This window comes from Bison bison, unplaced genomic scaffold, assembly GCF_000754665.1.
Source record: "Bison bison bison isolate TAMUID 2011002044 unplaced genomic scaffold, Bison_UMD1.0 scf7180017864198, whole genome shotgun sequence".
NCBI lineage: Eukaryota > Metazoa > Chordata > Mammalia > Artiodactyla > Bovidae > Bison > Bison bison.
The window spans coordinates 8458695-8459216 of NW_011494770.1; positions in this window are offsets into that span (position 1 = coordinate 8458695).

Below are 522 nucleotides of genomic sequence, written 5' to 3' on the forward strand. Positions count from 1 at the left end.
GTATATATATATATATATACACACACATATGTGAGTGTGTATTACTGCTCACTTTGCTAAACAGCAGAAACCAATTGTACATCAACTATACTCCAATAAAATTGATTTAAAAAATAAAATAAAATTGACATAAAAGCTAAAAAAAAAAAAGAAAAATTCTGTAAAGCAATTATCCTTCAATAAAAGATAAATTAATTTTTTTAAAAAAGCATCAATTTTTCGATACTCGGCTTTCTTTATGGTCCAACTCTCACATCCGTACATGACTACTGGGAAAACTATTTAATACTTGGGCCAGGTGGGCAACAATATTTAGCCAGCAGACCCAGGCTAGTATGTGGATAGAAAAAAAAGCTGGACAGCAGGTTCATTATAAGACTTGCTCAACATTGATTTTGCATGGAAATGGAGAAGGAACTCTTCTCAATAAGAGGACCTTTAATTTGGACTAATTGAGGGACACCAGGAAGTTTTCCCAACTGAATAAATCTTCCCTTCTTGAAATGTCACTCTTAGCCCTTT